Source organism: Acomys minous, assembly GCF_964271855.1.
Source record: "Acomys minous genome assembly, chromosome: 1".
Classification (NCBI taxonomy): Eukaryota; Metazoa; Chordata; class Mammalia; order Rodentia; family Muridae; genus Acomys; species Acomys minous.
In genome coordinates, this window is record NC_140483.1 from 5,727,593 (window position 1) to 5,749,791 (window position 22,199).

The following is a 22,199-nucleotide window of genomic DNA, read 5'->3' on the forward strand; positions in this document are numbered from 1 at the left end:
GAAGGAGTGGACGCTGCTCTGTCCTTACCTGTCACCACCGTTCTGACTCCTCTGACCTCCAAGTCCTCGCACACAGGCAAGGAACAACACACAAGAACTTACAGCCAAAGCCATTTGCTGGCCATGAGAAGCCAGCGTCTCCAGCTCTGAAAGTTCTCAGACCAAGAGAGGAGACAGAAAGATCAATGCAAAACCCAGCGGAACCAAGGGCAAGGTGTGTGCGCAAGGGGAGGGAGGGGGACACACAGACACACAGACAGACAGACAGACAGACAGACAGACAGACACACACACACACACACACACACACAGGCAAAGAAAGAGACGGGGCGGGGGGGGGGGGAGGAAAGGAGTGGGAGAGGAGGGAGGAAGTAGGGGAGAGGGAGAGAGAAGGAAGGAGAAAGAAACAGAGAGAGGGAGAGAGAGAAGAAAAAGAGACACAGAGTGGGGAGAGAGAGGGAGAGAGGGAGGTAGTGAAGGAGGGAAGGAGGAACAGATTGATTCTTAGAGAGCTTAGCTTAGTGACAGTACATGACAGTGGGAAAGGAAGCCATGACGTGTTCCCTCATGGGAATTTGAACAAACAACACTGAAACACAATTTTATATGAACTTTAGAATCCTGACAAGAGTAAATCAAAATCCCAAATGGCCACATTTGCACATGCTTCACTCACTTTCTCTGCGCAGAGCATCCATTCTCCAATCCGTTATTTCCCAGTTTTGATATTTCTCCCAAAGAGAATTAGAGGCTGGCCCATACAGTACAGTCCACTGGCACATGCTGGCCTGTTTCCCCTCTGAGCCAGGCTGCAGTCACAACCCCAGTTCCTCTGGTCCGCTGAATTGCAGGAACCCCACCAGGACCTCACACTCTCCCCTTTGTGTGGAGAAGCACACCCTTCTCGGCTGCAGGCAAAGCTGGCACAGCCAATTATTCAAACACATGAAATGCTGCTGTTTAAAACCAACAGCAGCTGTGGCAGTGTGAATCTCTAATTCCAGCACTCAAGGAGCTCAGACGAGAGGATCACAAATTCAAGGCCAGCCCAGGCTATATAGTGAACTCTGGGCCAGCCTGAGCTAAACCATGAGTCGTCCCCCCCCCCCCAGGCAACAGCTAAGGGACAATGCACAGTATTGGTGCACCTGCTGGGAGGCAGGTCCATGAGCCTGAGGAGGGAGCAAGGGAGGTTTCTCACCTCAGAGAACAGCCTTCTGAGTTCTGCATGCACTGTTCAAGGCTCTGCGCTCAGTGACCTCCGTCATCCTGCACACTGCGTCCCTGGGCCAGTTCTCCAGGGAACAGTGCCTCACTCACTCCAGGTACCCTCTCTTCAAGAGCCCCTGGGAAGTGCCTGGGAGTCTTTTGTGGAGGAGCTTTCATCTCCGCAACCCCAGCAGTTCTTAGAGTGAGGAACCAGAGCCGGCAAGAGGGTCCTTAAGTTATCAAAACCCCTTTTAAGTGCCAAGAGTTCACTGTGAAAGCAGATACATCTTTGAAGACGAGCCACTTCGAGTCTGAAGATCCTACTTTCAAAACTGAGAGAATGGGAGCAGAAAGTGGGACAAGGAAAGGTGGAGGCTGCGCCCTGTGGGCCACACTGTGTCCCTCTCCAGTTAAGCTAAAGGGCCGAAAACAAAAAAAAACGGAAACCCCTTCAGCTCCTATGAGCAGGCTCTCAGGCCAGAAGGCACCTTCAAGTGTACTGAGGAAAGTTATAATGGAATTCTCAAAACTGACCAAACAGGGCGGGGGGGGAGAGGGGAGCGGGTTGGGGGGGGAGTGAGGTGGGGGGGGTGAGGGGTGGGGAGTGAGGCAGGGTGGGTGTCATCTCATAATACTCCTTATATACAATGTTTGAATCTCCTGTGACATCCCCTTCTCAACTGCGGGGTTGCTTCTGACTTATTCAAGCCAAAGGGGCAGGCAGGTGTCAGCATGAATTTAGGAAGCATTTTCAGGAAAGCATGAATGCAAAATCCACTGTGATATTCTGGAGGACCAGGCCTGTCCCTGCCTGGCTAGGACCCTAGCCAGCGCAGTTCTGTATTGTGCTGTCTAATAGGGCAGTCCCCCAGGACCTGGGGGAAACATTTGTGAGGGTGTCCTCATGCGTGTGCCAGAACTGAAGCCGTCTCCCGTGTCACCCTCGACGTGAAAGTGGCCAGCCAAGAGACTGTCGGCAGAGTCTTCTGGGGACGAGACAGTGACCAAGACACCCACAAGATCAAGCACCAGAGCGACTCCTCTCCTGAGTCCGACGCTTGCTGTTCATCAGCACCCATTCTTTTGTTGCTGCTGCTTTTCTGACAGGGCCTCACGCAGCCCAGACTGGCCTCCAACTCCCCAAGTAACCAAGGATGACCTTGAACCCCTGCTCCTCCTGTCTCTACCCTCTGGACGCAGGAGCCTGTATGCAGTGCCAAGGAGTGAGCCCAGGGTTGTCATGCTAGAGAAGCTCGCTACCCACTGGGCCCCAGCCCAGCCCACATACATGACACGTTCTGTCCAGACCATCCTGTGACAGCCCACATACACAACAGGGTCTAGTCGGATCGCCATGTGACAGAAAACAATTACTCCAATCCTACAGCAAGGGACACTAGAATGTTCCTCAAACATAGGCTGGTGTAGGCTCATGCCTGGATACAGAACGTCAGAGCTGTGTACGCTTTAGTCTGGCAGCCATCCATCCTACAGAGAGACCTTTGCGCACTGGTATGAGACTTTGCCTGTTACTAGTAAGACAAAAAAAAAATTAAGAACAAAATTTGGACTAATCTGGAAATTATTTGCTCCGTTTACTTTCCCACTGAAAGCGCCTTTGTAAAATATAAAAATGGCGTCCCATAGGATTTGAGAGCAGAGCTGGCGTTCTGTTTTTAGAATTGTTGGGTTCCTCTCTGTTTTGGTTAGACATACAACTCTAACTGCAGTGAAGAAAAACCGTGGGTCCTATTTTGGAAACATACAATTTCATGGAAGTACACTCCACCCTGTCAGCACTGTGGGTGGAAAGGAAAAAAACCCATCCAGCCAATCCTTATGCCAGGAAATGAAGCACGGCCAAGTTTCCAGCGAGGTCCTCTTTGAATCTAAGCTTGCAAGGAAAATGTTAAAACATTCCTCGTATTCAAAGCCCTTGAAACACTCCATCTGGCCGCAGAGACTGGTTTTAAGTTACAAGTTGGCTCTCCCTGTAAGAATCAGGCTATGATTCCACACGTTGAGTAAAGGTAAAATGTCCTCATTGTGTTGTTTTCATCGTGATTTTAATCTAAAGCAAGTTCTCTAAATGGAGAACTCCGTATTATGATAGATGTACCGAGAGCCCCGCCCAAAACAAACAAACAAGCAAACAAAAAACCCAACATGGCACAATGTTATCCCTCTGTTTCAAGTGTGTGGCTGAGACTCTTATCTCCACTTGAAGTCACACGTGAACAATCTGAATTCTGCCTGTGCTCTATTTGCAGGTCTGTCCCTTCCAGTTGAGAAGCGCCTTGTGGTAGCCTGCAAAGAAAGCAGGGCGGCGAGAAAGGCGAGAAAGGCACCAGGAACTGAGAGGCTGAGGACACAGACAAGGAGCTTTGAGAATATTTTCCCACCCCTCCCCCAACAGAATCCTTCACTCCAAGTCCAGGGCAGCGGAGAAGCTCCCAGTTGGGAAGAAGCTTGGACAACGGCAAAGCCTTTGGACTTGGATTTGCCAACTGCCCTGTGAGGACCACAGGATGGAGGCAGAGGAACGGTGGACTGCTGTGGTGCTGTAGATGCTCGGAGGACCTCCCCACCCCCCACCCCTAGATGACCTCATTTCCTGATAACAGTGTTGGCCTCATGGAGTGTGAGTACAGCAGACATCTTCAGAGCCCCTGTGATTCCTACTACCTTTTGTCCTGAAACCATCAGCATGCAAAAAGGGATTCTTTTATGTTGATCCTGTATCGTGGACAAAGATGACATCGCAAACAGCTTTAGCCTCAGGTGAACAGACGAAGTGGGCGGCAGCAGTCATCTGATTGCGAGTGCCTTAGAGATTTTGGGGCAGTAAACTGATGCTGTCTAGTTAAGTGTAAACTTTAATTAGACTTTAACATCCAAGCTCAGACTTTCCATGTAGACAGCAGGAAACTGTTCTCAGAGAGAACCACTTGTCCAAGGTGATATTATTTCTTAAACCAAAAGCCAGATGCCATCATATCCAAGCAGGGTGGGCCACTGGCATAAAAGGAGGGGACCTCCATTTCCCTGACATCCCCAAATAAAAATAAGACACAAAGCACCACTTCCAGGGTGTGTGTGGACTTCCAAGGAAGGCTTGAGGAGGCTGGTCCTTCACCACTAGTCCTGTGTGTGCCTCAGCCTTGGGGAGGCTGGCCTATAACCATACCGCAGGGTGCACTCCAAGAATTCTCTGGATCTGGTTTTGTGCTGCCTGAAGGGAGGTGGATTTTACGGCACTCTGAGCTACGACCACTAGTCCATCGCCCTGGTGTGACCATGTGTTCCTGTCAGCTCATCCTTCCTCCACTGCTCAAATCCAGCCCAGCCAATTTCTCTCAACTGAGGAGCCGCTGTAGATGCCATGATTTGGAGGACATCTTGATATTCTGTCTTTGCCATCTCTACAGAACTATGGAGGATCCGAGTGGGGAAGGTCATTACCGGCTGGGAGGCTAAAAGCAGGGTAAGGTTTAAAACACCATTTCCTGTCTAGAAACCTTTCCTCACAACCAGTGGCAGCAGAAAGCCTCTTAGCTGGAACGTACTGGAACCTTCTCCCAGGATGGTGGAGAATGCACCTGACAGAACACTGCTTTCTGTCTGATGTTTTGGTGTACAAATAAGAAAGGAAGGTGGGAGGAAAAGATCAAGACGTGCTGTCCTAGCATTCTGGGGTATGAGGGAGCAAGCTGAGCAGCCTGGGTAGCAGCAGGGAGACAAAGCGCATCCCAGCATTCCAAAGGCTGCTCTCAGCTGCAGGGGGAAATAATGGGCAGGGTGGCTCACACTGGCTTTGTCCTCCACATCCAGACAAGACAGTCCCTAGGTGGGCCTGGCCATCTCCTTCCCCAGCCCTGAGCCCTCAAAACCCTCGGGAAGAATTTCAGTTCACACCTCCTGACATTCATAATAATGTGTCTGGTACCTGGCCTGTGCACTATCTCAAAGCTTTTATGTTTAATGAATGTCCGAGTTGACGGTCAATTAAAACCACGCCCGCCGCAGTTCAAAGCGAGCGAGCGCTCTGACAACCATGGGAAACAAAGTGTCCTCGAGCAGATGGAAAGGGACTCACCCTCCAAGCGACAATGATGACCTTAAGAGGGAAAGCCTGTCTCCGGCCTTACTCACAGTCACGAGCTCACTGACGTGTACTCAAGAAAACAAAACCACGCACACAGGATTCTCTTGGCACGTGTTCAGCCGCACAAGGTTTCAGTAACACCTGGTCAGTAGTGCCCTTCTCTCACCAGAGACACCTAACCTCTTAGGAAGGCTAAGTTTCTGTGACTCAAAGGCCTGCGACTCCTTCCTAAAAAGGATAATGTTCGATTAAATGCACACAAACACACACAGGCCTTGAGCCATAGGGGAAAAAAAGACCAGTGACAGCAATGTTGCGTAAGGACCAAGGCAAGCCCAGACGTGGGCCACGCTCTCTGCTCTTGAACTCTTGAGTTAATTACAACAAATTACAGGGACTCCAAGTACAGCATATAGAGACCATAAACTCCTTAATAGTGGCCTCTATTGAACCAGGGCTCTGTGTGAGAAAGGAACTCAGTTTCCACAGCACATCACAGAGCAAGAGGGACTGTCTGTGGGCTCAGATCCCTTCCTGTTCAGTCTTATCTGTAGGACCAGACAGGGCCTGCCTGCTTTGGCTGAGATGAGCCAAGACCGCAGAAGCCTAAAAAATACAGTATGAAGTGTTGATGTCAAAATAAAATGTGAGCTTGTTTTAACCCACCTTTAAATCTCTCAGAGTTCAGAACACAGTGTTATAACTTCTAAGAAAGTTATAGAGAACTATCCATGCCCACCCCACAATTATGCCCCCCAAGTATAGCCAAGAAGATTAGGGATTTAAAGTCACACGAAAAACTTGTGTACGAGGAGCTGGCAAGGTGGATCAGCAGGTAAAGCTGTTTGCCTGCTACCCTGATGACCTTGTTTCCATCCCACACAGTGGAAGAGGAGAAACGAGCATGTGTGCACACGTGCACGCACACACATACCATATGCACACACATGCACGCACATAAACAAATGTAACCAAAAATTTTTAATCCTTGGATATGAGGTAGGTGTGGTATCACACACCTTTAATCCCAATAGTCAAAGGCAGAGGCAGGTCTCTGTGAGTTCAAAGACAGCCTCAGGTACAGAGTGAGAGAGGGGGAAAACAAAACAAAACAAACAAAACAGTACTTTGAGTACTGTAACTTACAGTCACCACAAGATAAAAAGTCACATTGTTGGGCTGGAGAGATGGCTCAGTGGTTAAGAGCACTGTCTGCTCATGCAAAGGACCCGGGTTCAAATCCCAGCACCCACAATAGCAGCTCACAACCGTCTGTAACAACCGTCTGTAACTCCAAGATCTGACACTCTCACACCAACGCACATAAATTAAAGTTAAATAAAAACAAAACAAAACAAAAAACATTTTTAAAAAGTCACATTGTCAGTTGCAGATGAAGAAACAAAATATGCTCCAACACACCTTGCTATAAAGCTACAGGAAGGGATGGGGTCACACTGACCTTGGGACTATAGGAAGGGGTGGGGTCACTGACCCTGGTACTACAGGAAGGGGCGGAGTCACTGACCTTGGGACTATAGGAAGGGGCGGGGTCACTGGGTTTAGGACTACAGGAAGGGCCGGGGTCACTGACCTTGGGACTACAGGAAGGGGCGGGTCACTGAGTATGGTACTACAGGAAGGGGCGGGGTCACTGAGTATGGGACTACAGGAAGGGGTGGAGTCACTGAGTGTGGGACTTGCTTGTAATCATCACCAGAGAATCACACACTCAGGACCAGCCTAGGCTAGCCTTAAGAACAAGAATGGATACGGACATGAACCGTACTGTGGGCAGACTTTGAGACATCGGGCTAAGGGAAGGTGTCAGACACGAAGTCCGCATTTCTAAGATTTCAATGATAGGAAGATATCAGAACCTGGGGAAGAGGTGGGGGGAAAAAATGACTGTAGGAGTTCAGACATTAGACAATAAAGATGGTCCCCCAACTCTGTGAATGCACTAAAAGCAGCGAGTTGCCTGTGTTTAAATAAGTAACACGGTGATTTTTACATTTTATGAATTTTATCTTTAAAAAAAAAAAGCAGGTGACCAAAACATGCCGCATTCTTAATAAGGAAAAGGCTTCAAGGCCCAGAGCAGAGCAACTCAGAGAAGGACCTGCTTTCTGTCTTTGGCCTCCAGAACAGCAGCCTGCGTGCATGCTGGGCAGTCCTTTCACCGCCAGCCTCTCCCCAAGGCGACTCTACCTGTGACCACCAGGCTACCCTCTAGGCTCAGGTGAATTTTTCTCTAAATCCCCATACAGAGCAGCAGAGGTCACAGTCCCATAGGACTTCTCGAAGCCTCTATTGTCCCCCAGCCCCCTAGCTCCCAGTGTCCCCCCCATCCCCAGCACCCCTCCCTACTGCACTGCCCTGCATAGCTCGCCAGGCTCCTGCAGCATCTCCTCAGGGACCTTCCACATCAGCATCTAGAGGCTGGGTGAGTGCTCCTGAGTGACACAGGAGGAGGGACAGAGGGAATGAGTCCCTTCCTCGCAAGGCCATCAGCTGCTGTGTCTAGGGCATGAAGAGTTTCAGAAATGGCTAGGTGTGGTGTATAACTTCAGACCCTGTGCTCAGCAGCCTGAGGCAAGAGCATCACTTGAGAACGAGAGTTCAAGACCATGGGGAAACACTGAGAAAGCCAGTTCAAAAACACTTGGGGCTGGCTAGATGCTCAGTGTGTAAAGGTACCTGCCACACAGACCTGACAAAATAAGTCTAACTACCGGAATCCGTGTAATACGGTGCTATGCACAATCCCGTACTCTATAGCAAGACAGGAGGCAGAGACGGGAGACTGCCTGGAAGTTGGTGAGCAGGCTGGCCTGGAATACAGTGTGCCAGAAGCAGTAAGAGACCGTGCCTCAGCAAGATGGAAGGTGGAAAGAGAACATACTCCTGAAAGTTGTCCTCTGATCTCTCCATGCACCCCAATATATACACACAGAAATGAAGGACAAGGAGAAAGGTAGGAAGAGGAGAGGGAAGGAGGGGGAGAGGGAGGGAAAACTTTGGGGCTGAGGATACGGTTCAATAGTAGAACTCTTAGCATGTAGACACACTCTGATTCAGTCCTCACCAACAAAGGTGTGTGTGTGTGTGTGTGTGTGTGTGTGTGGTGTTTATATATATGTGTGTTTGTATGTAAGTGTGTGATGTGTGTGTATGTGTGTTTACATATGAGTGTGTGGTGCATGGGTGTGTGTGTGCGTGTGTATATGTGTGTGTTTGTGGGTACATGTGTATATACATATGTATGTGTGTGTATGCATGTGTATGTGCAAGTGTATATGTGTGCATGTATTAATGTGTCTGTGTAAGGCTTACAATGAACAGCAAGGGAAGGTGAGCCTATCAGTCCTTCATGCAATGGGAAGAGTGTGAATGTGAACTGCCAACCAGCGGAGGGAGTTCAGAACAGGAAGACGATACTAGGAGACACAAGGCAGCCTGCTCATTAGGCAGCTCTGGCCACGCCTCTGAACTGCAGCTGCAGAGCAGCGAGCCTTCATCCCTCTCATGCTGCTAATAAATATGACTTGACTCATCTGCTTGAAATACACACCTGCCTGCCCTGAACATCATGTGTCCACAATATTACCTCCCAGCCACTGTGGGAACGGCAGCTTCAATTACCCCTGCAAGCATGAGTCAACTGCCCAAGGAGCCGTCTTTCTGGTTACAAGCCAGGTTTGTGGCAAGAAGTCAGCAGAAATGCCTAAAAATATGATTGGCAGTAGGGGGAGGGGGCAGTGGGCTGTCAGTAATTTGCCTAGTGTGAAGAAGAAGACTAACACCGGCCTCAGGGAACAAGCTCTTCCTCAGAATCCTTAACTCCAGGCAACGCCATTGCCAAAAGGTCTAGGAGGAAATACTGACTACATCCTTAATAGATGCTTGAAGGGGGGATGAGGCAACAGGGCTAATTGCTTATAAATCCCCTAGAAAGTACAAATCATCCAAGCAGTTCTAAGTTACTGCAGTCAGACTCTTGACCTTGGAACTGCGGCTGGAGGTGGAGGAGACCATCAAGGGCCAGGCTTCTGCCTCCCACCCTGACTCCTGCAGGAAAAGCCCTTTTCAGCTTCTGTAACTGCACCATTCTGCACCCCCAACCCTCAAATACATGTTAAGCTTCCACACCTGCCAGAAGGCAAGTGACACACCAGGCCCTGGCACACCTGTCACTGTGAGGACATCAGCTTAAGCTTGATGGTCAATTCCTTCTGTTCAGGGTGATGGGCGGATCTGGACACCCGAGGCTCACAGGAGCAGAGTAGTTTCCCCGTGTCTTGATGGCATCTCAGGCCCACTGAAAGCCTTTAGGACACTAAGGTTTCTATTCACACAGGTGGAACTGGGATGCGCCAGCTGAGGATGCACCCGCCAGGCTCCCGTGAACAATGCTGTCCCTTGTATAGCAAATAGGTATTTGTAGATCTTCTGTTGCCCGGGAGCACAGATCTTAAGGAGAAGGTGAAAACAAGAGAAGAAGCTGCCCAAAGTCCGAGCCACACTACAACACAAGTCCACCGGCCTCTGATGGGGTTCCCAGTACTGGCTTCCCGTATAGAATCTTCAAACACGGCTGAAGATAGCAAATGCGGCAATGATGGCTGAAGATAAAACACCAGACCAGCAAGTATGTCACTGCCCAAGAATCTCCGTACCTTCCATGCTGTGGTTTCTGGCAAAACTGTGCCCAGTATTTTTTTCAGCATGGAAATGTCTCCCTATAAATCCTGTTTTTCAAATCCCTCTCAGGCTCCTGAGCAATTGTAAGTGTCATCCTTGGACATCTGCTTTTCTAACTGTCTCAGTATCAACAACAAACTCTTTTTTAAAAAGCAATTTTGTATATGTATGTGTTATGCAAGTGTGTGGGTGTGTGTGATTCGTGCATGTAGGCATGCATGATCATGTGTGGGTGTGCATGATGACCTGTGTGGGATGTATCTGCATATGTATGGAGGCCTAAAAGTACGATTTTGAATTTTCCTCCATAACTCCCCACCTTGTTCTTTGAGTCAGGGTCTCTTAATTAAACCCAGAGTTCACAAATATGGCTAGTCTTGCCAGCCTGCTAGCTCCAGGAATCCTCTGTCTTCTGAGCCAAAATTACAGATGGGCCACCATGCCCACCAAACATTTTTGTGGGTTCTGGGGATCTGAACTGCAGCAGGTGGTTTAATGACTGGGCCATCTCCTGAGGCACCACAGCTTTTTATAAGCCTTGACACAAAGATAATTTTAGGGTAGAAAAACTAGTTGGCTGGATTGAAAAATGATGAGCCCCAGTTACACAGGACTGACTACACACAGGCAGGCAGCAACCCTTTGTTGAAGATGTAGGTAGGGGTGAGTCTCAAACAGAGACCTGTAACTTCGATCTCGTATTCCATGAGGGGACAGTTACAAACACAGCCCTTCTCCTCCTGCTCCTCCTCCTGCTCCTCCTCCTTCTCCTCCTCACCAAGAACTGAAAACCATCCACTAGAAATGAGAGGGAACATATGAACCATGTTCATATGTTTTTATATGGGCTGTCACCAGAGGCCCAAGGTCCCCAGGTCTGCCGGAAGGCGGCAGAACCTTTAAGATGTGGGCATGGTGGGAGTGCTTCAAGTCATGGGGAGGGGCTGGAGGCCACAGACCCAGTCCTGCCTCTTCCTTACTCCTTTGATCTGACAAAGAGGGACAGCTTTGCCATCGTGCGTTCCCATCACGATGCGCCACCCCTGGAGAACAACAGGGCCAACCAGTCATGAAGTGACACCTACAAAAGTGGGAGCCAAAAATAAACCTTTACTTTTTATAGACTGATTCTGTCAGGTGTTTACTATTAATACATGTTACCTCAGCACCAGGAGGTGGAGACAGGCTCGCTGCCTAGCCAGGCCAGCAACACCAGGACAGTGAGAGGCTCTCAAAAAAAAAAGAGTAGATCCTGAGAAAAGATATCTGAAGTTGATGTCTGGTTTCAGTGAACACATAGACACACAGAGAGGCATACAGACATACATACACACATGTGCACACATGCACGTGGGCGCGCGCGCACACACACACACACACACACACACACACACACACACGCACGCACACACACACCAGCCATCAGCATAAACGGTAAGTAACAATGAAGAAGGTACCATCTATAAACAGTGGTAATTCATGGCATATTAAAACCACATAAAACAAACAAACAACAAAAAACAGACCCAAGGATTGAAGAAGACATCAGAACAATGACAGTGTCACACCTTCCTTTATGTGGACCAAATAAAAGCAACACTTAATACTGCTGTGGGAACAGCACCACGGACCGCTAGACCATTCAGGAACCATGCCGGGTCTCCTAACTGTCCACGTGCTTTCACTGAGCACGGCCACACTGCCTGGCTGGTCCTTCTGGACTGCTCCTAGGCTTGATGGTCCTATCTGTGCCACTGTGGGCTTTTGACTCTGCCTGCCCCATAAGCTCTCCCACTGTGTTTGTAAGTTCTTACCCCTCCACCTGCTGCAACTCTCTTTCATATGCTGCCTCCAATGGGGACTGCAAACTATGACACCTATGGACGTGTGTGTGTGTGTGTGTGTGTGTGTGTGTGTGTGTGTGTGTGTGTGTAGAGAGGGGCTATAAAATTAATGTTAGTAATTAAGATCCGAATAAAAGAGCCTGTGATAATCAAAGGCCAATTATCAAGGGAAATCACATTATCCGACAAACTGTGGCCAATGGACTAGACATAGCTTGTGAATTTCTTGTTGAACACATTCCGATGTTGCGGAAAGATACACACATCCATCTGTGTTTCTTTCTTGCTAGTGTGTGTGCAGTATCCGTCTGCATCGATAGTGCATGCATGTGAATATGTCCACACATGGAGCCACGCAAGCACGTGCAGACGCCCAAACAGGATGTCAGGTGTCTCCTTTACTGCTCTTCAGTCACAGCCTTGTGACAGGGTCCCTTACTGAACAGGCAGCTCACTTTTTGGCTAGACTGGCGGGCCAGGGAGCTCTCATAGGACCTCTGTCTCTCCACACCACACTTCTGGGGTTCCAGATGTGCACGTCTTCACGGTTGCACAGCAAGTGCTCTCTTGCCCACTGACCATCCCCCAAGCCCCAGCTAGGTCTCTGACAGAGCGCGCTCACAACGCTCGGCTCTCCTGTCCGGCCACATACACAGGCATGCATCATGAGGAGCTGACAGGATCTGACTAGGAAGCAGCACCCGAGACTGAGGTCTCCTGGCTCCCAGGACCTGGGGCTCTTCTAGTGGACCAGTCTTGTTCTGCATTTTCCTTGAACATTAAACCAAAATAGTTCTTTTCTGACTCCAGTAATCATTTGAAACAGACGTGAGAATTCTAGAAGCTAAGTAGCTTACATCAGACGGCCCACCAGAGCCGCCACACCAATCGCCTCAACCTTCTCACAGTGAGTCATTTGTTTTGAGGACCCCAGTCAAGAAAACTTGAAGTTTAACTTAGACAAACATAATACTTTCATCGTCCTAGTTTCTACCATCTTTCGTCATCCATCATTTCTACCCTCTTCAAAATGGTTGCTTGTCAGAAGTACTTTTTTTTTATAATATTACTTCATCACCACAATTTCCTAGTAAAAGCATCAAGTGCTTTGGCTTGGTTTTGGCTAATTTTAGGTCAAATGTGCTGCACTTTGCTCTGACCTTGGTGCTGGTGGAAACAGCAAGCAAAACATCCCCTAGTTACCTCTAGCCACAAGGAGACTGAGGGCCAATCTGGAGCCAGCAGGACGGACAGACGGACGGACGGACGGACGGACGGGGACACACACACACACACACACACACACACACGACATGACTATCAGCAGCAGCAAGCTGCAGCATAGCCCTCTGATCTCCTTACCTGGGCTCTCTGAGGTTTCACAACCACACCTGGTAACCTGACACCAGAGACGCCTTTCCACTACTGATTTCCAGTGTCTCTCATTTCTGCCCTTCCAAAGGCCTTGGCATCATCTGAAAGCCTGGCACTCTGTACCCAAGGGAGTTGACTATTAACTCAAACTAAAGCCCATCCTGGCTCCCAATGGTGCCCGATGCTCACTCTGTCAAAGAAGTGCCTGTCCCCCTGGCTCTGTCTATGCTACTTCCTTCTCTTTGACAGAGCTCGCCCTCCCATGCCAGCAATTCTGAGGTATGTCTAAGCAGTCACGGGGCAGCAGAGCGGGAGTTGGCAAGGGCCCTCAGAGATTTCAAATAAACCCTACCTGCGGGCTCGCCTAAGTCAGCAGGCTTCTGTCATAAGTGGCAATGTGGCTGAGCGATGTCCCTTTGTCACTCTGGCTCTGTAAATAAAGCACTCTGCCACCTAAGGGGCACCATGTTTGGATATTACACACGCGTCTGGATGGACTATACCCTAATAAACGCCATCTCAAAAGGCTATGGCAGCTCATGACTTGGGAGGTGGCAGGTTGGGAAGACGACACAAGACAGATGGTACCCATCATCATTTGCTGTGACGTGTTCCCGTGGGGTTGTGGGCTTGATCATTTCATCTCCAGCTGGTGATAGTGTTCCTGGGACTGGGGACCCTCTGGAAGGCAGGGCCTAGCTGGAGGAAGCAGGTCGCTGGAGGACAGAGCCTTGAGTTTAGCGTCCGGCCTTTCTCTCGCTGCCTCCTGTTCCCGTGAGGAGGTCAGCCTCACGTCCCCACTCCACTGAGCTGCCTGCTGACATCCCTTCCTCGTCACAACAGACTGTGGCCCCTCAAACTGTGAGCGAGAATAAATCCTTCTCCCCTTACTTTGCTTGTCAGGCATTTTGATCAGCGATGAGAAACATAATATGATGTCCTTGTTACGAATAAACTTCGTGGGTGATCAGAGACGAGGCAGGAACCGAAACCAATACATAAGAATTGTGAAATATTTGAACCCCAGTGCTCCAACAGACAGCATAAGGACTACAGACCGTCTCGCCCCGAAAGTGATGCCTACACACAAACAAGGCCCTCAAAGGAGGGAAACACTTGCACACTCAGCTTGACCACAATCATCTCGTGCAGGCAGTTAAAGGGTTAAGACAGGGGGAGTGTGGCTGCAGGAAGCAAATGTGTTGAAGGGGGAGGGGGGAGATGGGTGTGAAAACTACAAAGATGAGAGGTCACAACAACGCAAAGGCCTACAGGGCCAGAGAGGGTGTGTGGAGGAGTGCTGCTAGCATAGTCACTTCAGGCACTGGGTAACAAGGATAGGCAACATGGCATCTGTCTGGCATAAGGGGCCTCACTTTGATCTCTCAGAACTGTCTTGTCAATCAGAATCAGCCCTCCCAAGCTCAGTCCATCATCTTTGATGAGGAAAAATGAGGACAGAATGCGGCTCTGGCAAAGTGGCAGGAAAGAGGAGGGCTGGCAGGATGGCGGGGCATGGGGGAGGGGGAGGGGGGCAGAGGGGAGAGGAAGGTGCTTGCCGTATAAGACCGAAGCTCCATTTCTTGGAAACTGCGTAAAGTTGGAACCAACTCCACCAAACTGTCTTCTGACAAGCCCCGCCCCACAAGCCCCGCCCCACAAGCCCCGCCCCACAAGCACACCATACTACTCAATATTTTCTAATCAGTTTCAAAGTAAAATCAAAGACTCTCTTGATTTAATGACTCAAATAACCCTTTGTTAGGTGTAAAAGCAAACACTATTTTCAGGGACAAACACCCACACCCACCTCATCAGGCCCATGTGACACTCAGCACAGAGCGTTGCCTGTAAACTCCAGAGCATCGGGGCTGTGAGGACAGCCCCAGCCTCAAGTCTACACATCCCACGTCTGCTGCGCTCCGGTGCTGTGCCTTTACTGTGTAGACACAGCAGATCCATCCCCAAGCTCCATCTCCCCCATCTCTACTCCAACTCAGTAGCCCAGTACTCTGCTCTAGGGTGGAGAGAGAGCGCAGGACCCTGAGGTATTGACTCCCCGCGCACCCCCACCATCCCAAGATATTTGGGAATCCTTTTTGCAATCAAAGCAGCATGTCCAACCCCACCCATCATAATGACTCCCCCTGCAAATCCAGAGAGTTCTTTATGAGGAGTGGATGTCTTTAAACCCTCCGTCAACAGCTGGCATGCCTGGACACAGCGGATCATCTCTTCCCCAGCTTCCTGTCTCTCTCCTCTCCGACACTTCTCTAAAGGAAAGCGCTGTGTGCTGGGTCTTCATATTCCACTCAGCATGTACAGATCCTGGCCGGCTCTCCACTACAAGCCCTCTCCATTTCACTAAATGCCGTGTCCTTCCCAGCCTTGCAGTGTTATACTAACCAGCCCTTGACAGTCAATGAACAAACAAACACATCCTTGAAAATCAAGGAGTTCAGAACAATAAAAAAAGTTCCGTTTGAGAAATTATTTTTCAGATGGTTTTCATCATGGCTCTCTAAAAACCACATTTTTTTTAATAGTATTTAAAGATGTCCCAGATAACAAGCCAGTAGAAACATAATAGCCCAGGACTTAAGGTGTTATAGTCAAATTGTTTCTGTTTTAAAGCACACGTTTGAAGACTGCAGCTTCTTGGTACCTATGATCCTGTGATGTAGGCACACACCTGGCTGAACTGAGGGTGTAAACTTTAGTTAAACATTAGGAAATTAGAGTTGAAAATGGAGACACACACATCAGGTTTGGCCCGTCCCAACCCCTTCCAGCAAAGACTGGAGCCAGGAGCAGAAATGGTGACCAGAGGCACATTTCTATTTGCATAAAAGCTTTCTGTCTACTGGGTTTTGTAAAGCGCATTTTTCTTTGATCATATTCATAATAGCAGACTGAGATCCACCCATCCTAAGAGCCCCAGGCAATAACAGGAACAGAAGCAAGCGAAAAAAAACAGGGCCGGGTTGAGGCTCCATCACTGCAGTGTGGTGTGCAGTGGAAAAGAAGGGCCTGTCAGTCAGAGATTAAACATCTCAGGACGGCAACACGGAACACACAGCCAAGTCCCAGGCCTTGCTGAGCAGCAGGCCATGTGACCCTGGCTGTACAGGGCGTAGAACCATGATGCCAGCCTCAGTTATGAGAGCACCTGCCAGGCACCCTGGATGCCAGACCAGTGACAGAACATTCTCCTGGAAGTAAAGGGGGCCAGCAACACAAACTAAAAAAAACAAATGCAAACGAACCTCCGATCAATGAAATACATGGAAATAAAATAAAACCAGCTTGGGGTTCCGGCTCTTTGGCTGTAAGGCATTGAGATCTGCCCATTCCTATATTCCAACTGCCTAACACGTCTCACACAGAATAGGTGCTTAATGAAAGTAGAAACGAAAAGGAGTGGACGTAGGCTGGGGGTGTGGCTTAGTATGGGGGCACTTGCTCAGTATGTGAAAGACCCAGAGTTCAAATTCTTTGGGTACCACAAACAACAACAGCAACTCCCTTGGGAAATCAACTCTGCCCAGATCACGTCTTACAGACAGCCATCTCCTCCCCTATGTCTTTACACAAAGAGCACAAAGCATTAAGAGGCTAGACTCCAGTGTCAGCGGTGTCCTGAGATGCTGGGCCTGGCATTCATGAGCTTAGAGGCTGCAGCCTGAGGCCCTGGAGTAAGGGCTAGGCAAGACTAGCCGTATCACTGAGCTCTGGGTTCACCCGAGAGAACCCCGTTTCATGGGACAAAGTAAGGAACGATCTTACAAAGCAAGAAAACACATCACACCATCTCTGAGTTTTCACAGGCACGTACACAAACCCACACGCGTGAATATGCATGTGTACCCCCATACATGTGTGCCCCACTACACACATATATGTGAGGAAATAAAAGGTAGGTGGGATTAAGAAACAATACCCCAGGTAGTCCTGGCTATTCCACAAAGTGGTACACACAGGTACTAAGCACACAAGGATGCTCATATACACACAAGTACTAGGCACACAGGGACACTCACATACACACAAGTAGTAGACACACAGGGACACTCACACACTCATATACACACAGGTACTGAGCACACAAGGACGCACAAGTGAAGATGTTGGGCTTGGCCTGCACTAGCTTTGCCCTCAATGTGCCCTAGATGTGAAGGTGACGTTGCAAGAAAGGCCACAGCATAGTCTGGAAACGTAACAACCACACATACCACAGCAGCAACAAAAGTACTGACCCTCATTACAGCACACAAAGAACACAGCTCTAAATATGGGAATTCATTCCTGATTGGTAGAGATAACTTCCTGTTCCCAAACAGGAACCACCTCCAACACTGAAGGAAGGCCTGTGCAAGCTCACGCGGAGAGTGTGTCAAAAACCTCGCCGCTAATTGCTGAGCGGGGTTACCTGCAGACACAAGCACAGCCGCCCCGTCCAGTATTTAGAGGAGGTGGGCAGTAGGGATACAATGTTAAGGAGCGGCAGCACCCTAAGATAGAAGGCACCTGGAACAGCTCCCACAGTCCTAAGTCCCCTCTACACTACCACAGTGCCCTAAGACCATCTTTGGCAGGAGAGGGACCAGGCTGCTTAAGCAGTAGTCCCACTATGCACATTCTGTGGCACGCCAGCCACCACAGCATCCTGGCAAAGGCCTGCACCTGACCCCACTGTGGTAAATAGGAGTTCTTTTTCACTAGACCAGCACCCACTCATCAGGGAGCAAGGGCAAGACACACACATCCCAGGAAAAAGAAAAACATCTGATAATTACTCATTTCAGAAACCAGGCATGCACTGTGAGTCTTAGATTCACTCTTCGAAAATTATTTATCCTTGGTTTAGTGTTCCTGAGTGTGTGTGTGTGTGTGTGTGTGTTTGTGTGTGTGTGTGTGTGTGTGTGTGTGTCTGTCTGTCTGTCTGTCTGTCTGTCTGTCTGTCTGTGTATTTTGGGTGTGTATCTTTAGTGTGGTTCATCAGGAGTGATCTTTATTTTTCTGAAAGAGGGTCCTCTGTGAGACCTGGGACTTGTCATTTCAGCTAGGCTGGCTAGACAGAGAACTCCAAGGATCTACCTGTCTCTCCTTAGTCCTTGTCTTGCATTTTACGTGGATGCTGGGAATTGAACTCAGGTCCTCATACTTGCCTGACAGGCACTTTACCAACTGAGTCACTCCCTAAACCTCTACACTTTTTCCTTTAAAAGTGTTCTTATGAACTCTAAAGAGGGACTTTCTTACTTGAAGAAGCCTTGGGGAAGGCCCAGACAACAATCTCTCCAGCTGCCCCCATGTGTGAGTGGCCAGCTGCTCCCATGTGTGTGTGAGTGGCCAGCTGCCCCCATGTGTGTGTGAGTGGCCAGCTGCCCCCATGTGTGTGTGAGTGGCCAGCTGCCCCCATGTGTGAGTGGCCAGCTGCCCCCATGTGTGTGTGAGTGGCCAGCTGCCCCCATGTGTGTGTGAGTGGCCAGCTGCCCCCATGGGTGAGTGGCCAGCTGCCCCCATGTGTGAGTGGCCAGCTGCCCCCATGTGTGAGTGGCCAGCTGCCCCCATGTGTGTGTGAGTGGCCAGCTGCCCCCATGTGTGTGTGAGTGGCCAGCTGCCCCCATGGGTGAGTGGCCAGCTGCCCCCATGGGTGAGTGGCCAGCTGCCCCCATGTGTGTGTGAGTGGCCAGCTGCCCCCATGTGTGTGTGAGTGGCCAGCTGCCCCCATGTGTGTGTGAGTGGCCAGCTGCCCCCATGTGTGAGTGGCCAGCTGCCCCCATGTGTGTGTGAGTGGCCAGCTGCCCCCATGTGTGTGTGAGTGGCCAGCTGCCCCCATGTGTGTGTGAGTGGCCAGCTGCCCCCATGGGTGAGTGGCCAGCTGCCCCCATGTGTGAGTGGCCAGCTGCCCCCATGTGTGTGTGAGTGGCCAGCTGCCCCCATGGGTGAGTGGCCAGCTGCCCCCATGGGTGAGTGGCCAGCTGCCCCCATGTGTGTGTGAGTGGCCAGCTGCCCCCATGTGTGTGTGAGTGGCCAGCTGCCCCCATGTGTGAGTGGCCAGCTGCCCCCATGTGTGTGTGAGTGGCCAGCTGCCCCCATGTGTGTGTGAGTGGCCAGCTGCCCCCATGTGTGTGTGAGTGGCCAGCTGCCCCCATGTGTGTGTGAGTGGCCAGCTGCCCCCATGTGTGTGTGAGTGGCCAGCTGCCCCCATGTGTGTGTGAGTGGCCAGCTGCCCCCATGTGTGTGTGAGTGGCCAGCTGCCCCCATGGGTGAGTGGCCAGCTGCCCCCATGTGTGAGTGGCCAGCTGCCCCCATGTGTGTGTGAGTGGCCAGCTGCCCCCATGTGTGTGTGAGTGGCCAGCTGCCCCCATGTGTGTGTGAGTGGCCAGCTGCCCCCATGTGTGTGTGAGTGGCCAGCTGCCCCCATGGGTGAGTGGCCAGCTGCCCCCATGTGTGAGTGGCCAGCTGCCCCCATGTGTGTGTGAGTGGCCAGCTGCCCCCATGTGTGTGTGAGTGGCCAGCTGCCCCCATGGGTGAGTGGCCAGCTGCCCCCATGTGTGTGTGAGTGGCCAGCTGCCCCCATGTGTGAGTGGCCAGCTGCCCCCATGTGTGCGTGAGTGGCCAGCTGCCCCCATGGGTGAGTGGCCAGCTGCCCCCATGGGTGAGTGGCCAACTGCCCCCATGTGTGAGTGGCCAGCTGCCCCCATGTGTGTGTGAGTGGCCAGCTGCCCCCATGTGTGAGTGGCCAGCTGCCCCCATGGGTGAGTGGCCAGCTGCCCCCATGTGTGTGTGAGTGGCCAGCTGCCCCCATGGGTGAGTGGCCAGCTGCCCCCATGTGTGAGTGGCCAGCTGCCCCCATGTGTGAGTGGCCAGCTGCCCCCATGTGTGAGTGGCCAGCAGCTCTCCAGCTGCCCCCATGTGTGAGTGGCCAGCAGCTCTCCAGCTGCCCCCATGTGTGAGTGGCCAGCAGCTCTCCAGCTGCCCCCCTGCCATCACTAAGTAGCCCATTAAAAACTTCACCTCACTTACAAACTATCTTTTCACCTCAGGGCCCTGAAAAATATGAAAGCTATGTGTTTACAATGGATCTGTTGCTATGAAAACACACTGCAAAGAAACCTTTCCTTTGATTCAGGAAGCTATAAAGGGGGGAGATGCCCAGCAGTCAGGAGCTCCTGCTGCGGGCGACCTGGCCAAGCTAGGAGAGGAGCACAGGCTGCAGAGAAGTCACAGCTACCCCAGAAGCCGCTAACTAACGTCCTCAAAGCTCACAGAACGCGTCTTTCCATCGGAACGAGGCTGAGAGTTGGCTTCTTCTCAACCTCCCTAGCTCCTATGGCTTCATGACCCACACCTGTCTGTTGAGGAGGAATCCGCTGTTGCCAGCCTGTTCGCTCACATGTCTGGAATTGCATACAGGTCATTCATCTCTCTCCTTTGATTTTATAATCCCATGTTTTTTACTTTTGTTAGATTGTGTATGTGTTTCTGTGTAAGTCTGTGTGTTCATGTATGTGTGTACACGTATGTGTTTCTGTATGTGTGTACATGTGAGTTTATGTGTGCATGTGTATTTGTGTACATGTGTGTGTTTGTGTGTGCATGCATGTGTGTACATGTGTGTTTGTGTGTACATGCGTGTATGCGTGTGTGTGCGTGTGTGTGTGTGTGTGTGTGTGTGTGATTGAGGTCGACGTTGGGTAGCTTTCCTCAATTGCTCTCCGCCTTATGTTTTAAGCAGGATCTCTCACTCTCACTGACCTGGGCCTCTCTACTCCAGTGAGGCGGGCTGTCCAAAAAGCCCCAGGGCCTCGCCTGTCTGCCCTCCCCCGACTAGAATTCACTGCAGCCAGTTAATGCTGCTCCTCGTGCTTTTGTGGGGCCTGAGCCATCCTGCAGCCCTCCCTTTGATACCTTTTTATGCTCTTACTCAGTTGTCACCTTAACCTTGGGCCTGACAAGTTCATCTTTCTCTCCAATGTCACCAGGTTCTTGTCAGGCATCCCCATTTTGAAGAGACCTGCTCCTCAATCGTCACCTCCAGTAGGTAAGAAGAGAATTTCAGATTAACCTCAAAAGGCCACACTTTTCAATCACCTACCTCGGATCTCCTGTCTCTGCCCACCCCCTTTCCCAGCGCTGGAGTTGAAGGCCCATGCTGCCACCTGCAGCTTACACACAGGCTCTGGGGTACCAACTCTGGTCCCCATGTTTGGGCAGCGGGCACAGCCATTTCCACCACTACCAGCAACAGATTTTCATTAAGAAGAAAGAGGGATTGGGGAAGAGGGGGGAGGAGAGGAGACTAACAGAGGCATAAAACTTAAACTATGGCAGCGTTTGAGAACTTTACAATCCTAAAGCCCATGCCCGTGAAAAATAACGGAGCATACTGTGCCGCCCTCTGCGCATGTCACCAGCACTCCCAATGCCATAATGTAAGCAAGCAACAGGTTTAAAAAGAAATGCTCTCCTGGGGCTTCCAGTTTCCTCCAGAAATGACAGCCTGATGAGCCACTCCAGGGCACTTTCACAAACATCTCTTGCCACCATGGACACCATACTGACACCAACAAAATGTTCCTGTTTCACTCAGTGAATCATAAAAGGAACGTCTGCAGTTCCTTTGAGGGCGCAAGACAGCACGGCAAGCCCCGAGCCTCCGCTGTGCTGCTGGCTTCCTGCTCCTGCTCCTGCTGCTCATATAACCCACATCATCAAAATTCTTGCCCCTTTGACATTTTCCTCCCGACTTCACTTCCATCTTTAGAGCCACCTCAGTTCCCAAGTGCAAAGTCTGATGGCGTTGGAGGAGGGGCGGAGAAGCAGAATGAGGCGATCAGCTTTTATTAAATTCCAGCCTAACTATTCGGTTCACCATCCCTAACAAATACTTCTTTGCTGCTGGACACAAAACTCCACCTGTTTTACTGGGCTACAGAGAATGCCCCCTGGCATTA

General features: G+C 50.4%; 1 protein-coding gene across 5 annotated transcripts in view; it reads right to left on the reverse strand.

The window, feature by feature from the left end:
- Nucleotides 1-22,199, reverse strand: part of PTPN14 (protein tyrosine phosphatase non-receptor type 14) — a 138,276-nt gene that overhangs the window by 51,400 nt on the left and 64,677 nt on the right. The gene's annotated exons all lie outside the window — the stretch shown is intronic.